The sequence below is a fragment of the Corapipo altera genome, unplaced genomic scaffold, assembly GCF_003945725.1.
Source record: "Corapipo altera isolate COAL_440 unplaced genomic scaffold, ASM394572v1 52, whole genome shotgun sequence".
Taxonomy (NCBI): domain Eukaryota; kingdom Metazoa; phylum Chordata; class Aves; order Passeriformes; family Pipridae; genus Corapipo; species Corapipo altera.
In genome coordinates this window covers 2,051,627-2,078,799 of record NW_020884930.1, presented here as the reverse complement: position 1 = coordinate 2,078,799, position 27,173 = coordinate 2,051,627, and the positions used below count along the sequence as shown (strand labels likewise).

The following is a 27,173-nucleotide window of genomic DNA, read 5'->3' as shown; positions in this document are numbered from 1 at the left end:
TTTTTTGTTGGTGGTTCGTAAACTGTGCCTCGACTTCTGAATTGTCAGATGATCACTGTAGAGTGGATTTAGCATAAAGACCCTTCTCAGGGGGAGCTAAAGGATTTCATAGGAATCAGGGAGAGGGAGGATCAAAGATGTCCTAGACACATTATTGCCTTCTCACCCACTGTTTCTCTTGTGCAATTGCAGCTATCTGCATTAGCAGGAGAAGACCAGGATACTATAATTCTGGGAAGCAGCTGTGGAGCCTTAAGGCTTGTTCACACATCCTCTTCTGACTGCAGCTGTGCAGGCAAAAAAATACTGTTTTGTTCCAGCCTTCCTCCAGTCGCCAACATTTTAACCTTCCCAGCTTCATTTGAACCGATGCTTAGCAGGGAAGGTTCAGATGAGTCGCCAATTTCCAACAGCAGTAACCTATGCGTGAAGGGACAGTGACAAAGAGCTGGTAGAGGAGTGAGAACAGAAACTTCTGCAGGCAGAATAAAATTATGTGTCAACAGACTTGCTAAACATGGATTTCTCCACATCTTTGAAGTTCACCACTAAGGCTAAGAGCTTGTCTCTGTTACTTCATTTGTGTCTTGTGATTCACCAAGAGTAAATAAATGCAGTAAGAAGAAAAAAAAAAGGGTAATATTGTCAAATGTTTTAAATTAAAGATTTGCCAAACAAATATTTAAGTCTGTGCTTTTCTATGCTAGTATGACAATATCTGGATCTGAAAATATCATTCATCCTATGGAAGTTTTCATCTGCTTTCATGGGAAATTTGTGTGGCTGGATTTTAGTGAAGTCTTAACTCATTCCTTTTAAATGTTTCATAAGTCCTTAAATACTTCACAAACACGAGCTTTTTAACTTTTATGACATAGCAAATAGAAAACAGATTTGTTATCTGAAGGCATAAAATCTATGTTTATAAATACAGAAAAATATTTTTATTTCAAAATGTAATGGGAGGAATGAATTTTGAAATTAAATACCAGGAATACAATAATCCTAGACTTGCAAAACCTGAAATAATTCATTCAGCACCAGTGACTTATTAAAGTGGAATGGGTTTGAAAATAATGAGTATTCTCCAGATTCATCTGTGAATTCAGTTCCTTAATGCTTGTACCTTTTGATTTGAATTGAGTTCAATGGTGAAGAAACCTTGTTATTCATGAATAGCAGTTAGCACTATACTTTGCCCTTTCATTCAAAAAAGCCAATAATCTAGCACAATTCTGTTTAGGAGTGTATAAAGGATTTATTATGACTGTTTTATGAGACAGTTGCCTCCAACTAATTTGTATAGACATTGGACTCTCTCACAGGACCAATACACAGAGAATCAATAATTAACTTCGTCAGGTGGCTAGCAGCCATAACCAGTTATGTTACTATGCAGACAACTTCAGCCTCTTAAAATAAAACAGAAAGATGCTATAATAATGGAAAGCTGAAAAAGTAAATAGAAGAATTCTTTACTAATATGATAAACAACCTATTCCTTATTCAACTGACTTTCACCTTCAGCAGTTTTTGTCTTGCTGATTGCAAATAATCGGTACTCTGAAGCAAGATAAACAGGACTGAAATGCCTACAATCTGTCTGATCTGTTTTTCTGTAAGACTGATTTTGCCATTTAATCCTTTCCTCTCCCAGCTTTCTTTATCCTTCATTACCTTTGTGTGTCTCAGAAATGACACACACATTCTCTCTGATGTTAAGGCTAAAATTCCCCACAACTGGCAAAATAAAATTAATTACTTTTGGCTACACAGTCTAACCCTGCCCATGTCACTAATCACTCTACTACAGACAAAACAACAAAGATCAACAGGGCTCATTACAGATTCTCTACTGCAATTAAAATCATTTGGGTACCAGAGACATACTCTTGCCTGCCTGACTCATATGGTATGACTGTCATCTGAGCTGTCATGTGGGTATGAGCTTCCACTGCTCAAGTAAATAAGACTTCATCCTGTAGTTACTTTGGTGATTCTCCTACCGGCTGATGGGATCTTTGCTGAAGATATTAACACATGCACTCTCACTTGATGTAGCAGCCATATTTCCGTGAATGATGATAGACACATGAGAGATGTAACTAATATGTGGACCTATTTAACCAGTTATATAGCGAGGCTGATCCAGCTGGACCCAGAGGACGAGATTAGCAGAGATCTATCTTCTGCTGCAGCAGGGCACTTTCGTGTACCTGTGAGTGTCTGTGTGTCATTCTGTCTAGCTCAAATCCCAAAAACCACAACCATGCTACAGCTGCTACTTGTGTGCCTGTGCTTTCTCTCAAGAAGAATCGATCCCCATCCTTGCACTACCATCATGATCTGGCTCATCTCAGACAACCATAGCAAGACTGAGCTAATTTGCTTATATTTTCTCTTCATTGATCTGTCCTTTGATATTTAATCCTCAAATTATCACTATGCTTGTAAATTATAAATGCTTAGATTCTTTCTTGCCACAGTGTTTTATCCTAAATGAAGTCTTTCTGATACTGAGGGATTAAACGCAAAACTTTAACTTGAAACTAAACCAGACTGTGTAAATCATACTTTTTTTCTTGACTGACACAGCTGGTCAACAAGACGTGTCTTCAATACTCAGGCTTAACAGATGCTCTTCCTTTTCAAAAATGTAGTGCTTTCCACAGAATCAACTCTAAAGTTACATGGCTTACAACTCAAATGGGGGTAGAAAAAACAGCATTATTTCACAGTGTTGAAAGTGGCATACAACTATATAAGGGTTATGGAATTCATCCACACATTAACATAAAAGATTCATGGTGAGTAAACTGTGTTTTGCCAAGAAGGAGCTTATTTCTCCCATAGCAGTCCTTATATGCAGACTGTAAGCATTTCAGTCCTGTTTATCTTGCTCCGGAGTATTGATTATTTGCAATCACTGAGACAAAAGTGGTGAGCTTGGCATCTGAAGCTAGAAAGATGTTGACTCACCAGTGTTTTGGGTACTGCTGACTATTGATCCCACAGCATCAAGGTTGTCTCTCCAGCATTCCTCCCCCCACCAGTAGAATGGGAGTAGGAAAGTATCTGGGAGGAAACACAACCAGAACAACTCACCCAAGCTGACCAAAGGGATATTCCATACTGTGCAAGGTTTCATCAGCAATAAAAGCTAAGAGAAGGTGCAAAGGGGCAAGGGGAGGAAAGAGGAAGAGGATGGGTGTGTGTTTTATTATTATGATATTTGTCTTCCAGAGTAACTTCTGCACATACTTAAGCCCTATTTCCTGCGAGTGGCTGGATATTGTCTGCTGAAAGGAAGTAAAGAAAAATTCTTCCACTTTCCTTTGACTTTGCTTGCAGACACTACTTTTTCTTTATTAAACTGCCTTTTCTTGATCCATGAATTTTTTCCGTCTTATTTTCTATCCACCCTCTTGCGGAGGATATGAGTGAAAGGAGACCTTGGTGGGCACCTGATGTCCCAAAGCCAAAGTCCTCCCACCACAATGTACAATCAGAGAAGTTTGAAGTGAAAAAATATTTAAACATTCAATCAAGCTCATAATTTTCTTCCCCCTCTACTTTTATGTCTGCTTATGTCATTCCTATTTCTTGACGTGTATCAGGATGTAAAATTTGCCATATTTTATATCTGATGATGCACATTTAATTATATTTTCAGATCTCTTATTGCATCTTGCTATCTTTTAAAGGCAACAGGCCAGATTATCCATGGAATAAATGGACCTTTTAAGACTGAAGTGAATTTACTACTTTACCCAAGTAAACTGGATGCCTAACTGAATCTCAGTTTTGGAACCATGATTCCACGTGGCCTTTATAAATTAATTCTTCAATTATGTCTGATAGTTTTGCGGGAGCCACAAGTGATGTTTTATATCTATCAATGAATAGTACTTTAAAAATTGTAACTTTAGAGATTTTTTTTTTTTATCACTATACAGAATCATGGATGCTCAGAATGATTTTCCAGTCTTCTAACTCAACTTTTTTTTTACTTTCTTCTCTAATATTGCCTTCTGAAAACAATCTATCTATTCTAATTTTCAGGTAAGCATGAATTCATCATAGTTTGTGTGTTTACTTAATTTTTCTTTCAAAGTGGTTTATTTATGAGTGCAATCTGTTCTAGTTGTAGGCTGATTAATATTAATCTTGTCATCTGCTGTATTATTGTATAGTCATGACTTTCTGTTTTGGATATAAGCATTCATTACTTCACACGTTTCTTTTCCCCTTATCTCCTTCCATATATTAAAATTCGAACATACTCATAAGAACAAAAAAAAAAAAAAGAAAAAGAAAAAAAGAAAAAAATCTGATGATGATGCAAATATTCAAAGCATTAATGAGGAAAATTTGTCTAAATTTTACAACATAAAAAATAGCAAATTTAAACAACAAAGATTTAGGCACACCAGGGAGTTTAGATAACAAATTACGACAAGACTTAATGGCTCATGATGGAAATGTAAAGAGATATGAACACAGAAAGACTCAAGCTCATAGCAAAAGAGAAGCTCACAGTGTTCAACCAACAGCTGAACAACTACCAGCCAACGTAGCTTTAAACAAGGCTGTCCATGCTCAGTATTAGCATGCACTTTTACCAAACATGCAGAACTATGTGCAATATCACGGGAAAAAAAAGAAAATTGAATATCCGGAATAATGTAGACTTTGTTGTAGACCTCACCAAAGCTATGACTGTTAATATGGATAAATATAACGCTATACCATTTTGGGTGAGGCTGTGATCCTGCGTCCATGCTCAGAGAAGAGGAGCTGTCACGTGAGCTGTGGGGTCCTGGAGGCTCTCTCTATTTTCCCAGTGGTTCCTCTCAATAGGGAAACCCCTTCTGCACTGCCCTGGAGTGCTCCACTGTGAATTGTGCCAGCATCAGAGATGCTCACCTGAGAGACTGAATTTCTCTGATCTCTGGAAAGCAATGAGCAGTGGTCCATAGCAGTGTTTCATGCATTATTTTGTTCATAGCCTTTAGATCCTACAACACTAATTAACTCAATAAGATGGACAAAAATAACAGAGCAAAGAAAAAGCAGACAAGCAATTTTATCACATCCTGTGTGCGGATGAGTGACTCATCCTGAGGTAAGTCTGTTTTCCTCATCCAGATGTGAATTAAGGTTGTGAAAAACTTCAGGAGTCACAAACATTCAGCCCAGATATTCAAATGCTTAAGTAACTGTGGCACTGCATGGATCCTCATAAATATAAAGAATTATTGCCTGATCAGGCAGAATAAATCCTGTATAGTGGGTCTCACTTATAGATTAATAGTATAGTGTATAATAGTATGTTTTAATGGTCAAATAAATACCAAAATTACTTACATACTCCTAAGAGCTATTTACATGCACTAGTATGCACTTATAATGTACTCTTGTCATAAGTCTGTTCTAAAATGAGCTTCTAATAAACATAGGCTTGTTTCATGTTATGCAAACCTATTTTTTGGTTGTGTGCTGAAAAATAATTCTCAGTGCTTGATGATGTTCTAAAAAAAGACAAAAAACTGTTCTGTAGCTTTTAAAAAACCTTAACAAAACAAACGAAAGAAAAAACCAAAAACCACCAGCAAAACAAAACAAAAAAACCCAACCAACCAACCAAGCAAAAAAAGACCAAAAAAAAAAAACCAACAAAACAACAAACCCCAAACAAACAAACAAAAAAACCAACCAAACAAAAAAAGCACCCACCAAAACAAAAACAACCCTAATACATCTGAAGTCATGGAACTAGACTATAGAAAACATATGTTTATAGTACATCTGTGACATTTCTCTGATATGCACCTTCTTATCTGCTTCATTGTCACAGTAAAAACTTAAGCCCTGCTCCACAACAATTGAAATGAAACAATGTTCTTCAATGTCACAGTGCAATTACATGAAACTTTCACAATTCTGCTGTAGGAAATGATAGGAAAAATTTTTTTCTGGCATGGTAACATGGTTGGTGATGTGACAGGAAAATCAAAGGAATCTTGGTGTGTACTTTATAGCCAACTTGATGGCAGCAGTACGTGACCAGGCTCCTAATTTAAATTTTTTGTATGTACTTATGATATGTAATTCATAGACAGTAGATTATTTGGAGATTCTTCTGTGCCTACTATAGAATTTTACCACAGTGCCAAAAAGAAGGGATAAATTGTACATGGCACTCACCGAGTTAAGTATAATGGAAGAGATATGTTACTCTCTGCTTTTTTGAATCACAGTCACAACAGTGTATTTCCAATTTGTAGGTACATTATTTGTAAGAAAATTAGATTTCCTATTTCAACTAATGGTTTAGCTATATAATGTCCTCAATTTTAAGTAGCTCTGGTTCCAGTCCATCAATTTCTCCCATCTTATTAATATTTAAATTCAATAACTGTTTTAATACTATTGATTTGGAACTTTTCGTATTTTAAATTGACTCTCTTGTGAAGATTTAAATTACATCCTTTCTCTTCTCCGTTTTTATTCCAGACTAATGCTTCCATGGGAACATGAGAGAGGAAACAGAAGCATCTGAAAAAGCACAGAGATTTCTGTCTACGGAATTCTTCCCCACTGCATGGATGAAATATAAAATAATTTACCCTCATTGTTTTAAGCATTATTATAATCATAAAGTAACTATTGTTGCATCTTCCCTGATAGATGAAATTTGCTTCAACTGTTTAGGTATAAGAAAGCAAATTCAATAAAAAAATCGTGTGAAAAACGTAGCAACAGCACAGGGACTCTAGTATTTCAACTACTTATATCTAAGTCCATCAGCACTCCTAAAAGCCATATTATTCAAAAATAATGCGATTATCTATACAAATTTCATATATTTTCAGTATTATTTTGAGGTTTTAAATCACTGAGATCTATTTACTCTTCTACAACTATATAAAATTAGATTTAGTAGCAGTGAAAATAAATCAGATTAAATAAATGCCAATGAAGCTTTTATGTCACAATTAAGCTAAACTCTTTTAAAGATGAACAAAAATTCTTATTCCTTTCTAAATTATTTTTTGTTTCGCACATTTAATAACTTAAGCAGACCACCTCAAAAGATTTTGGTTTTGCTGCAAAACAGGCATAATTTAAGAACAAGGTATTTTTAGTTTGATTTTCATACACTGGTGGTCCAAGAAATCATTAACCAGATAGATTGCAAATATAAAGTGGTTGCTCATGACAAATTTGTTTACATGGTTTGCAGAAAATAATATGCCAGAGTTTTGGTGGGTTTTTTTGTATTCTAAACAAAAGGATATTACTAAACTTGTAAAAGTCAAGATCCTCAAAGTTAGAAAGTGCAACCTTACTTTCTCCTGCTGATGCAGTCAACTTATACTACAGGCTCTAATTCTATATTTGCATAGTCTTTCTTTCTTGACTCATCAAATGCACCATTATGGCTGTAGCTATAACTGACAAACACCTCCTGTCTGTGCTTTAGTACCATATTCCAGCATCCTAGATCTCAAGCTGAAATTCCACATGCATAGATTTTCCTTAGAAGTGTGAAAAGAGAATCGCACATGTGAGCAAAACCCAAACTCTCTCCTCTTGCTGAGGATCACTGTGGTACAGAGCCTTATGTGACTACAAGCAGGAAGTTTTCTTGTGAAATTCCTGCCACTGTCCATTTTTGAAGAGAGTGTAAGCAGTGCATTGGAGAGTTCAGAAATCCTCTGGCTTGCTCAGGGTGATGACCGAAAATGGGCTACAAGGAGCCAGTCTGCTAAATTGAACTGGCTTTTGACTGATATCTAATAAAAACCAGGTCTGCACAAGGAGAGACACAGCACCTGATGTCCAGCAGCTATACAAACCAGGAAGATTACCTATTTCCTCTAATATTTTGTTAAGCCCTCAAGAAGATTGAAGGTATGGAGCTGACCTGAGTCTGAAAGCCTGATATGTGCTAGTTTTCATACTCTCTCAACTGCTGCTTGAAAGAGTCAAGTTACTTTTTTCTTCAATGGCAAAGTCACTTTCATCCTAATCGGAGGCAGTGTGAACGTTGGGTAAATTAAGAAGGCCTGTGCTGTTTAGACAGACTGCTCCAAGCACTTCAGCGAGACTGTGCTGAATTAGTTTTGGCTGGCCATGGTTCTAAAAGAACATTCAGAGATGGAATCATTTTTTAGCTCCAAGTTACAACATATAATTTATGCTTTTAATTTCAAATTCTAAAATGTGGCAGAAGATGTGGGGGGAAGTCAAAGGAAAGAGTTGGCGGGGAGAGAGAGGGAGCAATTACTTGTCAAAAGATCTAAAACAAGGATATTGATCTGACATTGATTGTGACTTTTTTTGTATTTTGAAGATGTGAAGATGTAAATGTTTGTAAAATGTTAGTTTTTCCTTCAGTTTGAGTGCAAGAGATAATTCAGATCAGATTCTGCTTGTGTCTCATTTCGCTACTGAAAGATGATTGAAAAGAGCATTTTTTTCTCAAAACACTACACATCCATATATTAAAACCATATAAGTGACTCTCTCTCCAAAATCTTATTTTCAGTAGTGCCTTAGAATTTCAACATTTAGTTGAAATCCTGACCTCACTGAAGTCAAATGCAAAACTCCCAATGGCAAGTGGTAGTTTCCATGTGAAGTAGAAGAGCTTCTAAATGGAAGAGGCCTCAACATAGAATACCTGGGAGTCCTAGGGGTTAGAAAGACTATCAGATAGAGTTAACTTTTCTTGAAAGAAAGAGAAGATTCAGCCCCCGTTTGCACACAAGAGGTATGATCTAATCTCTCAAATTTCATAGAAAGTCACTAAAACAGAAAGGAAATAAAGACAACTCTTATGCTACATCATTACCTTGTATTCAATGGGAAAGGATACAATTCTGAAGTGTTTATTTTTCATATTATTCATTATTATTTTTATTATACATTCATTTATGCATTTTACTATTAATAGGAAGTGAGTAAACCCATGTACCGTAATAATCCCTCTAGATGTAAATTATTGTGGGTACATCAGGATTCCTGTATGCACTTAGCACACCCTATGTATATTCAACATTCATTCTTTGGCAGTCTGAATCCCAGATGATTAGAAAAACAAAACACTATTCCTTAACTCCTAATCTTAAACATTTTACATATTGAAATTTAAAAGCATTGGAATGCACAGGATTTACAGGTGAGAAGACTGAGGGACAAAATTGGAGAAAAGAAAGGACTCAAAATCTTGACAACAATACATGGATGAGCAAAGAAATTCTTGGGTTTCAGAATTAGATTGATCCATTAGATCGTACTGCATTGTGCCTTCTATTCACGAATATTTCTTCTCCATCCTCTAGGAGGAATTACAAGCATAAATCTTCTATGAACTGGAGAGAGAAAAGCCTTTCTTTCATCTTAGTGAATACACATCTGCTACCTTGTATTCAAACAGATTGATTCTTACTTTAAAGACTCATTATATTGCATTATACAAGAAAGTGTTTTATGCCTTGAATTATATTTATGTGTGCTAGAGTATGTAACAAATAGTATAAGGATATGAAATATTAATAACAGGAAACTTATAAAACTTTTGCTTTTCAAAAAAAGAATTTTTCAATTTTTCTCATGACTTGTCTACATGTTAAAAATTCAGAGTCAGTTGTTTCATAGTGAAGAGATGTAAGTCTATAACACAGGGACAGTAGTTCATGTCCTCTTTGGCTAATGATGTTAAATATCTGACCTGGTTGGTCCTAGTGTCAATTCAACACCAGTTGTGATTAGTCTAAAGATTAAATATTTTTAATACAATAGTAAATATTTCTAAGCTTCACAGAGTAAGATATGTGGCACAATATTTGAACTTGAAAGCCATTTTCCCAGACTCTTAGATCTTTTTTCTCTCTGTAGTTCTCATTCATACTTTTTTATTTTCTTTATAATGTTTTTGAAAGCTGTCCTACATTCCTTGGCCATTTTATTGGCCATGGTTGGACAAGAAATATAAGAATTGCTCCATAAGAAGTCTACTTCAAAGTATAAACTTCCCATCAACTTCCGTTGGCCTGAGATCAGACGCTACAACCATATTTCAAGCTGAATGGAGAGAAGCAGAAGCCTAAGTTACTGATGCACTCCCCAAAGTTGTTTGGGTGCCCAGACAAAATAACTTGCAAAATTCTTAGTGCCTGAGTTTGGTTAACTGGTCACAACCTAACAAGATACTCAGACATGCTTTAATGCATTTAAAAATTCTTTGGTGGCTAGCCATGTACTTAAAATGATGCCTACTTGTATGCTCATGTGTTCTCCAGGAACAAGGCCTATCTTTAGTAAGGTAATGACTGTTTCTACATTAGTTGTTCAGTTTTCCTTAAGTCTTCAAGGGAAAGGAAAAAAGGGCTTTGCCAAAGAGAGATTTAAATCATGTATATTAAGTTCCTAATTTATCCAACTCTGAAGAAGCATACCTCTGTTCCTCTGTGGAGTATAAATAGGAAGATCTGATGGACTAGCATATTGACATTGATAGCTAAGTACCTATCTTTTGTCATAGTGTTCAATATCCTGTAAAATTCCTGTTTTAGCAATCTAGCTCAAAAACTGTGTGGGAGTGGAGAACAAGAAATGGCGTCATAGGCACTCTGAATGCTACAGCCATGCGTGACTGTCTCCAGCTGTGGCTCAATTAGATAATTTTCAGAGATCACGCAACATTTGCTCAGTAAGTGTGTGTGTGGCCTTCATAATTCTAGTAAATTTCTGTTCCTTTTTTGCCTACATACAGAAAATGGTTAATTTTTTTCTGAAGTGATGTGTTCTTAGTATAGTTTTCATTACTTTAAATGCTTTCATAATAATACTGCATTGTGTGGCAGGAAACACAAAGGAGGCCAAAAAAGAACACTGGATGAAAAGCAGATGAATGAAAGATTCAGTTCTACATTTCAAAAGATGGAACAAAGTTTCTTTTTCTCAACAATTTAAACCAGCATCTCAATTAAAAAAAAGTTAACAGAAGTATTGAAAAAACCCCACCTGCTTTACCTTATGCACCTATAATGGCTAAACAAGCATGTACAAGAAGGAAATAGTACTTCATTACTGAGAAGTAGGAATTCATGTCCTGACTATAGGTATAGCACACGATGTCTGTCCTGCTGGCAGGATAGCCATTCCATGATACATTTCCATAAAATAAAAGGAATAAAAAGCTGTACAAAGATAGTTCCTTCCTCTTTTCCTGCTGCTTGTGTCCAGCCCCTTTGGTGTAATTCACTGATCTCAGTTGCAGTGATGCAACCCTCTGTGTTGGGTTATACCATAAGCCCAATGAGGAATATGAAAAAAACACTTGGAAAACCACTTCCAACACTACTTGTTTAATTCAGAATATTTCACTGATCTGATTTACAGTCCATCCTGCAGGCAACCAGCTGAAAAGTAGATGTGTAAGTGCACAGCCTCCTCAATGAGAAGGAGGATATGGGCTAGAACCTCTGCAGCCAGCTTCACTCCTTGGGGAAAACAGTGTACAGCTGCAGACTTTATGGAAAAGACATTCAGTGTCACTTAAACAGTCTCTGTTTTGTGCTGCAAGTATGTGCCTGCTGTTGGACTAGATGATCACTGTAGGTCTCTTTTAACTGAAATATCCTATTTTCTTCTGTAGTAAGTCTGTGTCTGCAGAAATTGTACCCTTACAATTTCTTTGATAGTAGCCTATCAAAAAATGCAGTCATTAGATTATCAGTATGTAATTAGCTCTATGGATTTATTTCCTTTTTCAAATTCCTTTCTTTCTACCCCTAAACCTGCATTAAGAAGAATTTAGTATAAAATCAGATTCTTCTGTGGTTTGGGCAGTCAAAATCTTGAAGGAGCTTTCTAAGAGTTACAATATTAATAAGACTGTTGTTAAGCAGTATAAGCTCACCTTTCCCATATTCCTTTCTGGTTGTATTAATGTCATGTTTTGCCTTGAAAATACAAAAATGAGGGCTACAGAAGTCAATAAAAGATTTGTATCATTCTTCTCATACGTAATATATGAAGCATGTAATAAACTTAAGTATTGGTTCCAATAATAAAGAACTATAAAGAATATAAAGAACTATAAAAATGATAAAGAATGTTAAAAAAATAAGCTAATTGAAATTTACGGAAGAAATATGAAAGTTACAACATAGAGCTGAAGAAACCATACAAGTGCATTTGCATTATGAAATGTGTCAAACATAAGCTTGTGAAGCAAAAAGATAACACAGAGATAATAAAAGTGTATATCTACATATTTATAATATTTTCTTTCCCCATAAATACCTAGTATGTTTTATTTGTATTTTGTTGAGGTACAAAATGAAAAACAAAATATTAGTACTTAGAAAGATGATGGGGAAGGATAGAAGAGTGGGTTAAAAAATGAATTGTGACACAATAGTTACTGAGTGAAGTTACAGTCCAATTACAGGACACTGCCAAAAAAATTGCTTCTTAGAAGAAGAGACAAACTGCACAATTATGCTGGAGGTAAGCCCTCAATTTTGAGAACTGAGGGAGGTGACCAACAGAAACCCCCTATATAATGGCTAAAACCAGACTTACTCCATGGGTATACCCTATTGCTAAATTAATTTATTTTTCCTTTTTTTAACTTTGTTTTCATAGAACGATAGAAAGGTTTGTGTTGGAAGACACCTTAAAGATCATTTAGTTCCAACCCTCCTGCCATGACAGGAACACCTTTCACTGGACCAGGTTGCTCAGAACCTTATCCAGTCTGGCCTTGAGCCCTTCCAGTGATGGGGCATCCAGAATTTAACATCTCTGGGAAAACTTCAATTTTGTAGCTAATATTTACCATAAGAAAACATATATATATGCACAAACACACACATATAAAAAATTTTCCTCCTTTATTTCATCTGCTAAGATATTCCAAAATGAACTGAGAAACACTATTATCTTCACTCCCTAAAAAGAGCAGTTTCATGTACATCAATTATCAGGCATTCTTTTTAGGCTCTGCCACCCAAAATGTGTTTTGACTTATTGATTTCTTCCTCAATCAGTAAGTGTGGATAGTAAGGATGCTGGTATCAGCCTGTCTATTAATGAGGAAGAAGCTCCTGTGACAGGTGCAAATGTGCATTTTATGGATGGGTTAAGTGTTAAGGAGACAGCCTCTGGCACAGGCATGATCCTGATGGGGCATGAGTCACCTGTGGACATGGGGCAGCTCAGCAGGCATGACCACTAAGAGGTCTCAATACAGTAACTATACTTTCTCACTCTGGGGGCCTCACAAAGAGCCATCATCTATCTGCACACCAAGTTGCTTTCACAACCAAAGACTAGCTTAATTTTTAAGAGTTTTTTTGGTAATCTCTTGGGGTTTTTGTTGTTCTCTGTATAATTAAAAAAATATACTTGATTAGTCACATAGGGATCTCTTCTTTGGAAAATGCAAGCACTTCAAAAATACATTATTGTTTGTTGGGGTTTTTTTGTTAGTACTGTGTGGCATGCATGTGTATTATGAACTGAATCTTGCTGGGTTTTGAGCTTAGTGAGTAGTTTGGCTGTTTTCAAATGTGTTTAGGTCTTGCCAGTAGTTCCCATTTTCATGCTTCCAGAAAGTGAACACAGTTAAAAACTACAGTCTAGATTCTACCAAGTTTTTGATTGGTCACGTATAGAAAATTAATAGATTTGCCATCTAGGTCAGTCAACAAAATGTACATATCTGGAAGTTTCATAGGTTAGATTGCAGTTTCATAGCCTTCAGCCTTCCCATACCTGAAGGCATTCTACAAGAAAGATGGAGAGGGACCTTTTACAAGGGTATGTAGTGATAGGACAAGGAGGAATGGCTTCAAACTGAAAGAGGGTAGGTTTATATTAGATATTAGAAAGAAATTCTTTACAGTGAGGGTGGTGAGGCACTGCAACAGGTTGCCCAGAAAAGCTGTATTCCCTGGCAGTGTTCAAGACCAGGTTGGATGATGTTTTGAGCAACCTTTTCTAGTGGCAAGTGTCAGTGCCCATGGCAGGGGAGTTGGAACTAGATGGTCTTCAAAGTCCGTTCCAAACCACCCCCTTCTATAATTCTATTACTTGTTTTCATAAAATTTAGTAAATATTTGTTTCTCCAGATGCTAGAGGGGAGGATTAGAAATTTTGTCCTAACTGTTTTCAGGAACAGTCACCAGAATGGTGTTATAAAATAGGCATTTATCATGAGAACATGGGGCTAATAAGGGTATTACTGTGTTGGCATTGCATTTAAAAATATGTGGTACCCAGGGTAAACTTCATATATATAGATAGACTGGAAATATAGAAGATTACTTCTGCGTGCACACAGAATACAAGACAGGCAGGTATTCTATCCATCTGCCCAGGGAATTATTTTAAGATTGCAGTGTTGTCCTCTGGATGCATGGATGTTGAGAAAAGAACATCAGGTGGCCCACCCTCATTTAGATCCCCTCCTGGGACTGCATTCTAACTCCAAACCCTGCTCAAATTAACCACACTTTTTGTGTGGGAATTTTCTACAGTTAGTTTAGAAACACTGCTTCTCTGTTTTCTTCTAAAAATCTGTCTGTTGCTTGGCTGACAGAACACCTGAATATACTTTGAGGAAAGAGGCGTGTGTGTATACTTCTTACTGAATAGCTTTTTTTCTGCTGGTTTCACCTCTCTGTTTATAAGCCCTTTGTGAACAGATTGTGATAGTCTCAACAGCACTTTTTCTATTTAAATAATGTAGCATTCCTTTTCAGGATGATTTCCCTGGCTTACTGATAATGCCATAGCACTTTCTGCCTTGTCAGAACCTGTCACTATCCTTGCACCCAGCACTCTAAACATCAAAATGATTTGCAACCAATTTACTGAAAAGCTCAAAATGTCTTCTAAAGTAATCTCCGCCACTGGAAAAATGCCATTTTCGTAAGAGGCAGTTTCATATTTATCAAGCTTTATAACACTCATATATAATAGATTGGACATAAGACTACAATAGCTCACACTCTTAAAGATCAGGTGTGAGAATCCTAGAAAGGAGTAAATGACTAAAGCCTTGATGAAATCTGCATTAATTAAAACATGCAGGTGCTATATTTAACTCAGTTGAGTGGAGCCCCGACTAGTTAACAAGACCAATACACTTAATTTGAAATACAGGTGTGTAATCTGCGTGGTGCTACATAGTTGCTTCCATTGGTTGTTCCTGTGGTAATCTGGCATCAGTATATAATTACAGATTCAACTGTTAAAAGAGCTATGCAATTTCCTGAGTAGCTGGCACTGTTTTTTTCTACTCAAGCCTACAAAAGACAACAATTATGTGTAATGGAATATATTTAATCTCTGTTGGCATTCATAGGTATTCAAGGAAGAATTACCACTATAGCAAAAATGTAAGAACTATATTGGGATGGACCAGTGCTCAGTCTAGCTCGGTGTCCTGTTCGTGACAATGGTTTGGAAAAAGAATGAAAGTAAGACAAAGGTCGAAGATGCAAGATATGTTTTTTCCTCATATGCATTTTAAATCTCAGCAATTCATTGAGAGCTCCTGTGCAGAAGGTTACAGTTCCTCTATTCATGTCATGTTAATTTGACACCAGGCAAAATATAAGCTTTTTGAAGCAGTGGTAAAATTGCAGAAATAGCTACAGAAAGAAAACCTCCCCTCAAATTCAGTTTTAAAGTTTTGAGGTATGGAAAAGCTGCCATTGACTTAGAGAGGTGTCAGATGCAACCTAAACTTGCTGTCATAGAAGCTACATCTCTCAACTTAATTAATGTAACTTCTAGTTCCAGTCATTAAATCTTTTTTTTATGGGCTGTGGCACCATATTATCAATTTTGGATCCTACTGCTTGTACATTTAGACTGTGACTGAATTGCTGAAATTTTTACCTATTAATTACTCGATGGGAGCTCCTCAGATTTCTTTATATAATGCTTTTATTTTATTCATTTAAGCATTTGATTGGACTTTCAGTAGAGTTAACATATCCTTCTTGAGATGTGGACACCAGAACTGGACACAGCCTTCAAAAAGCATCATATCAATTCCAAATATTGTTCATATAAGCTCATTACTACTACCTTGTATTGCTATCTGCACCCTAAATAGTAAATTGGCCTTATTAACATTAATAATGACTACCACACCTACAATGCCTATCTCTGTGAACCTTGCTTCTAAACCCTAACCAAAAAAAATAAAGAGTCAGTGTCTCCTTAGCATCTATACTCTCCATATGTGTTTTCTCTTGTTCCAAAATCAATTATTTGTACTTGGTCTTTTTAAATACATCTCATCCTGAACTTATACTACCACAGTATAAGGTCCTATGGCCAGAGATTTATTAAAAATTTTCAGTGCTACAGCCCCTTAATCCCTGTTGAGGACAAAAGCCAATTGACACTGTCCCCAGTTCTGGCCTTTTTATTTGTTTCAAAAGAGGACATATATCCTAAAGCAAGAATGGATTTTTGGTCTGACTCAGTCAGAGCATAGTCATTTTCACAGACTAACCAGGTACTCAGATGATTGTCTCTAAATGCTTTACATGTTTTGCTTCATCACCTTTGTTCACTGTACCATAGAATCCAAACCATTCAGAACTTCTTCTGTACTCCTGGACAATGAGGAGAAGGCTCAGGGAGGACCTCATTGCTCTCTATCACTACCTGAAGGGAGGTTGTAGTGAGGTGGGGATTAGTCTCTTCTACCATGTCTCAAGTGAAAGCATGAGAGGAAATGGCCTTAAGTTATGCCACAAAAGGTTCAGATTAGGTATTAGACAAACATTTTTCACTGAAACAGTGGTCAGGCATGGGCATAAGTTGCTCAGGGAGGTGGTGAAGTCACCATTTCTAGAAGTGTTCAAGAGACATCTGGATGTAGCACTTGGGAATATGGCTTAGGGGTGATTAAGGTGCTGCTGGGTTGATGGTTGGACTAGATGATCTTACAGGTCTCTTCCAACATTGATGGTTCTGTGACTTGATGATTCATAACAAAAGTGTACAAAGAGAGGGTGATTTACATGCAAAATGCTCACCAAACCTGGGACAATGAAAACCAAACTCAAAAAGTCCCTCCACCTGCCATGTTTTCCCCCAAGCAAAAAAGGAATACCCTTTCTTCCAGGAAGCAAGAGAAAGGGTCCCTTTCCCCTGTCCCTTGCCTATGATGTAGGATGATCCTGAATAACATTAGGGTCTTGGCCATGCCCACTGTTGCTGACTTGGGCCAGAACCAGGACATACTGTTAAAAAATCCTTTCATATTGTCCTTAAACTTTAGTGGTCATGTGTGTTCTATGCCTTTGCTTTCCTTTTCAGTTTTCTACAGTTTATACTCAGTTTTGCCTTGTAGTCATTCACATCAGCTTCCTTTGTTTTCATCATTGGCCTTTAGAATTTAAAAGACCCTGTAAACTTAGGGATTTTTTTCATTCATCATTGCAGTATCATTTCTTGACACAGTGATTATTATTTTGGCAAACACAGTGAAACATTCTTTAAATTCTCCGAGTTATCATTCAGATTTTTTTCAATTTATTGCTTCCCAGCTGATTTATTAGACAACTATTTAGAGTTTCTTAAAGCTTTCCTTCCTGATAACCCAAAAAAAAGAAACAAAAAAATGATATATGTATGTGTGTTTACATATGGAATGCGTGTGCCAATGTATATTCTGTTGGTTCTAAAAATGATCTCTTTCTACAAAAAATTACATTCCTAAATAAGCACAAGTTCTGTGATAATTTTTTCCTGTATATAAATGAGTCTAATAAAATTTATTCTCAGATATACTTTTAAGATATGAAAGTAATTCATATTTTTGCATTTTTTACAGTGAGAGAATGATAACTTTATCTCATACTACTCAGCTCAAATAAAGCAACAAAGTCTACTTGTTCTTTACCTCCCACCCTATCCTAGGGGCCCATATTCTATCATTAATTTCTCTGACTGTGCAAACAGGGTGACCAAGTATAAACTGCCTATTTGGAGTGGTCCCTGTCCAATGCTAACATCCATAATGTGCCAGGGAATTGTTTGGAAAAATACTGGTTAATGCAGGCCAAAACCACGTCAGAGATTTTTCTAAGCTTTTAGCAGGATGGACAATGAAGTCCCAAAGTGCAATAAAGTTTCCCAACATTGTTGAATTTACTGGTATAGATACAGATAGAAGGTACAGAGTACCTTTTTTAACAGAGTATACTGCCATCCTCCTTAGATACTTTGTAACAAGTGATTTCATGTCTCTAATCTTTCAAGAAAATGTCAGTGATATCATGTTAATAAAAATTACTCTAGAGTTGACTAATAATGCAATATTCTTTGTTGTGGTCAAGACACTAGTATAGACAGTCCAGGATTTCTTGATTTCATTTCCTACAGTGCTTCAATTAATTTTCTTCTTGATTTTATGCTAAGAAATTTTTATATTTTAACTCCTTTCCTCACTCTCCCCTTGTGGATTATTTAGAACTGTCCTGATCAGTTTGGCTGGGGAGACCTTCCAGATTTCACAGCTGCCTCTTCTCATGGAAAGTGGTCTATTGCTTGAAAATACTAGTCTTTATTTTTATCCAGCAGTTCATTTCCAGAATTATATAATTCCTGCTTTCTGTAATTCAGAAGATACAAGGAATCTTGAAATTTCCTGTCCATTCCTTTTTCTTTGCAATTCTTCAGAACTATCTGATTCGCAGAAATCTTCTGCCTATTTATTATTGAAGAATGATTTTTTTTTTCCTCAGAACTGTCTCTTCTTTTGCTTGTTTATATGATCTCTGTGAGCACGTGTAATAGTAATTGATTGGGTTAAATGTAGATTTTTTTTTGACCACCAGGCTTTGAAAGATAGATTTTGCAGTTTTCCTTTAGAAACTTCATTGATATTTAAGAATTTAGTTTCCTCATTTTGATTCCAAAATCAATGTTTCTTTAAAATAACAAAAGTTTTTAATAAGAAACCATGTCCCTGCAGTCAGAGAATGCTGTTTGACCTCTGTACAAAACAGTGTTTTGAGAAGAGCATACCCTACATACATTATTACATACATGGACTTTCAAATTTTAAGTAACTATAATGGATTAGGAATTATTGCACGAAGGCTCTATCTTTCCTCATAACAAACTTCAACACTGTGTCAGTTTTTTCATAATATTTAAAATTTTCTGAAGTTTCTATGTCTTTCCTATAGATGGTCATCAACATTCAAAGTAATTTAGGGGAATCTACCCCGTACTGAAGTTGTTACATGATCCTCCTAAAACAAGGACAATTGTAAGAGCAAACAAAAGTAAGAGAACTTAGAAATAATTCTCAGCCTTTTTATATGAAGAAAATCCACCTCAAGATATTTATGAGTTGCATTTCAAGCTACAGAATTTGGCATTGTGAACCACAGTATGGAAATCAGTACAAGTGGTAAAATACACTCAATAAACAGAATAAATACTCAGGTGGTTAATCCCTGCTGAGTTTATTTCTACCTCTGCTAGTAGTTTTTTAAACTGCTGATGTAGCAAAGACTGGATCCCTGGTAATGCAGAGCCCCACAGGCACAGCAGGTCTATGACCACTTACAGAACCACAAGCATAAATAAGAACTTCCATGGAACTTTTAGCAGTCTCTCTAGCTGTAATCAGTATCTAATCTAATCTATCAAAAAGCTTTTCTGATTAGGGGGCATGTTCATATAAGAGGCATTCATTAAAAAGAGCAACAGGGGGAACTGTTATTGTCTGGCATGTGAGATTCCTTGTGGATAGCAAGACCATTAACAAAACAATTTGAGGGCTTTTAGCCAAACACTCAGTGCTATCACAGCAATGTTTTTCATTAGCAGTGTACATACAATTTTATCAGCAGTAATATTAATGTCTAATTCTTTCTTATGCTCTTTTAAAAACTATGCAAATTATACAATGCACAGTTTTTTACTTGTACTTAAGACCTTTTTATGTAAACAGTAAATTTAGTATGTATATTTAGTATGTATATTACAACAACATAACCAAAATATCAACAAAAATGAAATAGTAATGAGAGATTTCACAAGCAAATGAGTGGATAAAAAATAGGAAAAAAATGTATAGCAGGAAGAATTCTGTAGAAGAGACAGGGACAGATAAAAGGACAGGCCACATCACATATCTGGTAATGACAACTCATCATTAAAAGTCAACTTTGATTTTAAAATTATACTATTTATAGGGAAAGACTGTGGAAGCTTAGATATCACTGCCTTCCTTCCACCCAGTATGATGTTACCTTCTCAGTAGTGACCATGTACTCAGTCATCTTAGTGGCAAAGACTAAATCAGAATTCAACATCAAGACAAGAGTTTTGATCCATTTTAGAAACCCAGCATTCCTGAAGGATTTTTGCTTATCAGTTTATGACAAGATACCAAGAAGGACCTCTGCTCTTCTGTATTCTGCCAAAGTCCTTTCTCTTAATTCAGTCATTCTTTTGCTAGAAGAGAGATGGGAGGGAGGTAAAAGAGGCAGAGAAGCACATATAGCTTCCCTGATGTGACCAGCCACAGAACGATCAATTAAAAAGAGGTTTCTTTTTCAATTTTAAAGGCTTTGATGTTCTACTAAGGGATTTTCCTATCTCCTATATTTATTACACAGAGAGCTTTCTAAATAGCAGTATTTCCACAGGGAAGAACCAAAGTAATGTTCATCCTTTTCTCCTGATCTGGAACTCTTGTAATATTTTTCATCATCTGCCTCTAATATGCTCTTCAAACAAATAGCAGGAATCATCAACCTCCTCACTAGATATAAGCAAGACTTTCCTGATATTGATAAGCTTAAAATGAAAAAAAAAAAAAAACAGTCTAAGTAGAGATGAGATAGTAGAAAAAAAAATTAATTCTCTTTGCAATGTATGACTAAAATGTGAGACAAAAATGCCTCACAGATAAACTGTGCTTTAAGAAAAAGAATGAACATACCATTAAGACTGCTGAAGAAGTTTAAGACTTTTTTTCTCCTAAAAGTTCTCTATTGTCAAAGTGTATGGTTTCAAGGTAAAAAGAAGTTAAAACTTCTGTTAATAAGCCTCCTTGACATCTGATAGACTAAGCTGGCAAGCCTGGTTTTTAATACCAGGTATGGCAGGTGACCAGGTATGGCAGGAGACCGCAAGACTGTACCAGATCATGCAATAGTGAGTCACGAAAAAATGACAATACTGATTTAGATGTCTGAGTCTCACAGACATTCTTTCCTTTTAGAAAGGAATTTCTGTTTTATATAATGCAAATTATCCAGATAATAATATCATATTGTATTGGTTGATTTTTTCATTGTTTGTGGTAGACAATTTTCAGGATTTTTATATACACACTCTGAGACAGATTGAAAGATATGTTTAGTGTTCATCTCATTTTCCTCTCAGAGTCAGCACATGAAGCTTTTTACAGTAAAAGGGAATTATGCTTCAAGATCTTAGTATGTGTCTTCTGTCGGAACCACTTACAAATGTCACATTTACAAGAGATATAAAAACATACAAAGTCGGAGACTAGCATCCATCCTAGGGTAATGAGGGAGCTGGCAGAAGAGCTCACCAAGCTGCTCTCCATCATCTACCAGTAGTCCTGGCTCACTGGGGAGGTCCCAGATGATTGGAAGTTGGCGAATGCCATGCTGATCCACAAAAAAGGCCGGAAGGAGGAACTGGGAAACTACAGGCCTGTCAGCCTGACCTCAGTGCTTGGAAAGGTTGTGGAGTACATCCTCCTAAGTGCAATCACACAACTCCTACAGGACGGACAAGGGATCAGACCCAGCCAGCATGGGTTTAGGAAGGGCAGGTCCTGTCTGACCAATCTGATCTCCTTTTATAATCAGGTGACCCACCTGGGGGATGAGGGGAAGGCTGTGGATGTGGTCTACCTGGACTTCAGCAAAGCCTTTGACACCATCTCCCACAGCATACTCCTGGGAAAGCTGGCAGCCCATGGCTTGGACAGGGACACTCCCTGCTGGATTAGGAACTGACTGGAGGGCTGGGCCTAAAGAGTAGTGGTGAATGGTGCTGCATCCAGTTGGCAACCGGTCAGTAGTGATGTCCCCCAGGGATCAGTGTTGGGTCCAGTTCTGTTTAGTATCTTTATCGATGACCTGAATGAGGAGATCAAGTGTACCATTAGCAAATTTGCAGATGACATCAAGTTGAGGGGGAGTGTTGATATGCTGGAAGGCAGGAGGGCTCTTCAGAGGGACCTGGACAAGCTGGAGAGATGGTCTGAGTCCAACAGAACGAGGTTCAACAAGGCCAAGTGCCGGGTCCTGCACTTTGACCACAACAACCCCATGCAGCTACTACAGACTGGGGACAGAGTGGTTGGAGAGCAGCCAGGTAGAAAGGGACCTGGGAGTTTGGATTGGCAGGAGGCTGAACATGAGCCAGGAGTGTGCCCAGGTGGCCAAGAAGGCCAATGGCATCCTGGCCTGGATCAGGAACAATGCGGCCAGCAGGACCAGGGAAGTGATTCTGCCCCTGTACTCAGCGCTGGTGAGGCCACACCTTGGGTACTGTGTCCTTCAGTTCTGGGTCCCTCAGTTCGGGAAGGATATTGAGGTGGTGGAGCAGGTCCAGAGAAAAGTAACAGGGCTGGTGAAGGGACTTGATCACAAGTCCTATGAGGAGAGGCTGAGGGAGCTGGGGTTGTTTAGCCTGGAGAAGAGGAGGCTCAGGGGAGACTTCATCACTCTCTACAACTCCCTGAAAGGAGGTTGTAGCCAGATGGGCATCAGTCTCTTCTTCCAGGCAACCAGCAGTAGGAAAAGAGGGCATGGTCTTAAACTGCGTCAGGGGAGGTTTAGGTTGGATATTAGGAAGAAAGGTTTTTACGGAGAAGGTAATCAGACATTGGACTGGGCTGCCCAGGGTGGTGGTGGATTCACCGTCCCTGGAGGTTTTAAGATGAGACTGGATGTGGCACTTAGTACCATGGTCTAGTAACCATGGCAGTGTTGGATCAAGGGTTGGACTTGATGATCTTGGAGGTCTTTTCCAACCTGGCTGATTCTATGATTTTATGATTCTATGATTTTTCTGTGTAGATTCTGTATTCATCTAACAACTTTCATACTTGATCTGACTTACCTTTCAAAAAGAAATTTAATTGCTTGCAAAATGTAAGACAGGAATAGTCAGTCTTTTGAGGTTTGTTTTTAGCATTGTAATCTTTACACAGAGAGAGGTAGAGCAGAGGTAGTGAAGGAATGGTGGTAGACTGATGGGAAGCCTATTGCATTAGCCATAGATTTTCATAAACAACCACTTCAAGTTTTTACAGGTACCAGGAAACTATGTGTTTCATAAGGCAATGTATTAAGTACATTTACTGTCTTCATTATACATGTCTAAATCAGGTGTGATTTAGCTGACCTTCCCAACTTATTGGTATGGGTACATATTTTGTCCGTGTCCTGACTGTAGATCAGGATATGATTGGGATACAAATTATTCTTCAATGTGCCTTGAGTTTTAGTGGAGCAAACTCAACCACCAATACAGGAAGGAAGGGAAAATAGTGCCACCAGTAATCCAAGGGAACAAGGCTGTAGGCTAGACTTGCATAGCTCAGCAGTTCTACAGTTTAGGCAAAACTAAGAAGGTGTAAATGGCACTTAGTTTTTTAAATCATCTTTTCTTTGAAAGAAAGTAAGGAGAAAGAAAAAAAGATGTAATTTTTACTTCTACCTTTCACTGATAGCAATCTTAGATAACAGTAACATGATATTTGAAAGTAGTTGACAAAGAAAAATGAGAGAAGTAGTTGCAAAAATAAATCAACGAAAAACTGCATTTTTTAAGTTGAACATCAGGAAAAGAACTAACATGACTGTTGATTAAATGAATAATTTGTTTTTCTAAACAAGAGTTTGGGAAATTTTTCTGAGTCAATTCATAGTTTAGACGACAAAGTTTTTGCAAGGATTTTGTCTCAGCAAAATCAGAAAAGAAACTTCCTCAAATATTTAGTAAATGGTAAATAAACAAATAAAAACCATCATCATTCTTCCTTCCAATTGGGAAACTTGAGCATATGAAGTTGTGTAGTAGAAAAAACATTTTACTTATCTGCTTTGTCACATAAGTGACATCTGTACGTTTGAGATCTCAGGAGAATGTTGATTTCCAAAACAACTCCACTTAATGAAGGTACAAAAGTGGACAATTTTGTTTTTACTTTCAGCGGAAGACAAGCAGTTTAGAAGGTTTATTCTGCTTCATAATGATGAATTCAACATTCTGAGAGAGGATTTTAAACAGTTTAAACTTGAATCTTTAAACAGCTGCATTCCCACTAGGTTGATGCTATGTCTTTATGTAGCTGTTTAAGTATCCTCACATTAAAGTCAGGTGAGGGCTCTTTCAACTCATCCAAGTCCCTCCTAGCCCATTCCCAACTCATCTGGAAATCAGAGGTCATTCAGACAAGAGTTCTCTACAAACTCTTTGTCTGAAACTTTCTAGTTGTTTTATGGATTTTTTGGGTTACTAGCTCATATTTCTTCTGTGCTTTATGCCTGGAGTTGCGTGCTAAAGCTTTGAATTTCAATGATCATACCTGACCTACCTTTTAGATAACTGTCTCACCTCACCCTCATTTCACAACAATCAGGATTCCCTGACATCTCAGTATTTCACAAACAGCCAGACCTTTAGGAAATAAACCTGAAACTTTATTTGATCTTGGCTCCAAGTGTGGTAAAACATGAGGATGCCAACCCCCACTGCAAAGTTAGAAGACAGCAAAAAACCAAATCAACAATGTTGAAAATTTATTGCTCACTAGTCACAGTTTTCCATTAATACAGGCAAGTGTGAAAGAATTTGTAACTGAGTTGTCTTAATATATTTTGGGGATTTAGTAAATCAGTGTAGAAGATGACAAATCAGATTTTATCTCTTCTACTATAAAGTACAGCTAAAGCTGGTCAAGGCTGGAGCTGCACTTGCAGAGAAGGCCTGTTAGTGGTGCCTTTATTTCCAATTTTCACATGGCTTAAGTTCGCCAACTCTGCAAGGCTTGGACAGAACAGATGTAGGTAGAGCAATAGCTGGAGCAGATTGCCATCAGCAACTCTAATTTTGGAGAGATCTTTCCATCACCTCTGTTGACAAAAATATGCCACAGGAAAGACAGGATAACTTTTGCAGCTGGCATTTTGTCACAGCATTGGTGAACCAATGAGCAGCTAATAATACAATCTCTTTGTAGGGAACACTTATGGATTCAAAACACCTAGAAGCAACATCATGATGCTCTTTTCTTTCCAATAATCAATCCCTTACTCTTTGCTCCCCATCATATACACACCAACCAACAGTACAAAAATGTGTACCCAAAGCTTATTTACCCTTAACTCTGTCCCTTTCAGAATGTTTATATACTGGAGTAGGAAGTCTGAAGTTGACTTTATAATTAAAGTCAAAATTAAATATCACTTTTCTTCTTCCTGTTATTGTGTTATGTTTTTAGTACAATGAAAGGTAAGAAGGCTGCACAGATCAGTGCATTGAAAGCCCTCTTGCTCCTTGTGAGTGAAAAATGGAACTATTCACTCTTTTCCCCTGGGAAAAAAAAAACGTGAGCAGCAGGCTCATTTAAACAATTGATTATTTGGTTTCTAGAGTTAAAGCATACAAGTCTTATCTCCAAAGCCATGAAAAGGTATTATTTTTTGTTAAGAGTCCCAGTAGAAAGGGCATTACTTAATGTCTGGATATAAACTAGCTATTTTTTTTTTCTTTTCAGTGTATGTTAAGCAACAAGAAAATGTAACTTATGTGTAAGAAAACATTCAGATTTACCAGAAATTTATCCTGCATCAAAATAGTTTTCACTGTCAGATTTTTTAATTCGGAGTATCTAACATCAGGTTTTTAAAGACTTTTTTTGGTAGTTAAAATTACATAGACTTCCAGGAGCTGCTGGGCATTTGTAAACTCTGAACTTAGAGTAAACTGTAAGCGATGACTACCCTTGAGAATATCAACCAGGATTTAGGATTTAGTAACTCCAGCTTAGTTCCTGGTCTGAATGTACATGGCTACTTCTCTGTTCTAGTAGTCGGCATCCTCTAAGCTGACTTTTGGAGACAGGATAGTAGTCAATGATAATAAACATGCCAGAACCTTGTCCTTGAAAGGTCAGTCTGATGCTTTAGTCCAAGGAAAAGATGTTGTTATAAACCATATACAGAGGTTATTTTCTGCAGGCGTAAGTTCCCTTGCTGCCAAGGCAACTTCACACATGATCCAAAACAAAATATTTCCTTCTGTTCTCCACCTAATATGGAATTTTAACTAAAACCAAAATTAGGGCTTACAACTGGAGATACAGTTTTGCTGAAACACTTGCAGATAAATCACTGAATAGAATTTCTTTGTGTGGAAAGAGATGAACTACACATTTCTGTGCAACCGTTCAGTTTAATTTGCCAAGTTTTGTATATTATGCCAATGCTTAAAATTCACTTTCAATAAATTAGTGCTATTTAAAGGCTCACTGATTTTTTTTTTATAATATCCCATTTTTACAGGAGTTTTCAAAGTGTCCTTGAACCTTCTATGATCTGAATCAGCTTTCTATTAACAAGTGTAAGTAATGAATAATCAATCTTTACTGCCAAAAACATTGAGCTGCTCATGAATTGCCATGTATTGAGAGTCATGGGAGCTTCAGTTAACAGATCTCTCCTGCTCAGTTGCCTCATATAGTGTACTTGAAAATACAAAAATTTTGAGCTTGAAAGTACTCTCCCGGAGATTTTCCATTGAGAAATGACATATTAGTTCAGTGACAATTTTGGTACCTCATCCAACAGTTTAATGATTCTTATTGCAGGAAAACACATAGAAACAGGTCACTATTAAAACACTGTTCCAGTCCTTTAAGCTATTTGACTAAATTTCTCTTTTACAGAATTTCAAAGAAAATATTGAAAGCTAACGGGGATCCTTAGAAAATGGATCTACTTAAAGTCTGTCCAAATGTGGCTTCCAAGGAAGCAAGAAGAGGAAGAGTGCTTTAAATGAGTCATGTTAATTACAGACACAAGAAAAGTTTTGGTCACCAGCATCAAAGAAAGAGA

General features: G+C 36.8%; 1 long non-coding RNA gene across 1 annotated transcript; it reads left to right on the top strand.

The window, feature by feature from the left end:
- The first annotated feature begins 7,677 nt into the window (after positions 1-7,677).
- Positions 7,678-21,769, top strand: LOC113954571. Its single transcript, XR_003530276.1, has 3 exons — positions 7,678-7,687; positions 11,907-11,912; positions 21,657-21,769. It is a non-coding gene; the product is annotated as an uncharacterized LOC113954571 (long non-coding RNA).
- The last annotated feature ends 5,404 nt before the right edge of the window (positions 21,770-27,173 follow it).